The sequence below is a fragment of the Penaeus monodon genome, chromosome 24, assembly GCF_015228065.2.
Source record: "Penaeus monodon isolate SGIC_2016 chromosome 24, NSTDA_Pmon_1, whole genome shotgun sequence".
NCBI lineage: Eukaryota > Metazoa > Arthropoda > Malacostraca > Decapoda > Penaeidae > Penaeus > Penaeus monodon.
In genome coordinates this window covers 25,149,708-25,149,931 of record NC_051409.1, presented here as the reverse complement: position 1 = coordinate 25,149,931, position 224 = coordinate 25,149,708, and positions in this window count along the sequence as shown.

Here is a 224-nt window from a genome sequence, read left to right as displayed (position 1 = left end):
TAACATATATATGTGTCTGTATAAAAAAGGATAAGGATGAAAAGGAAGGGGAAAACCCACCCACACAGGAACGTAAAAATAAAAGTTCACACGAGGAAACACTGAGCAAACATTAAATAGTAAATTAAATAAAATTATACTTTACACAACACCACACACATATATTATATTACATACATATTAAAAAACATATAACTAAAGCCCATTATAAATACACCACCGGC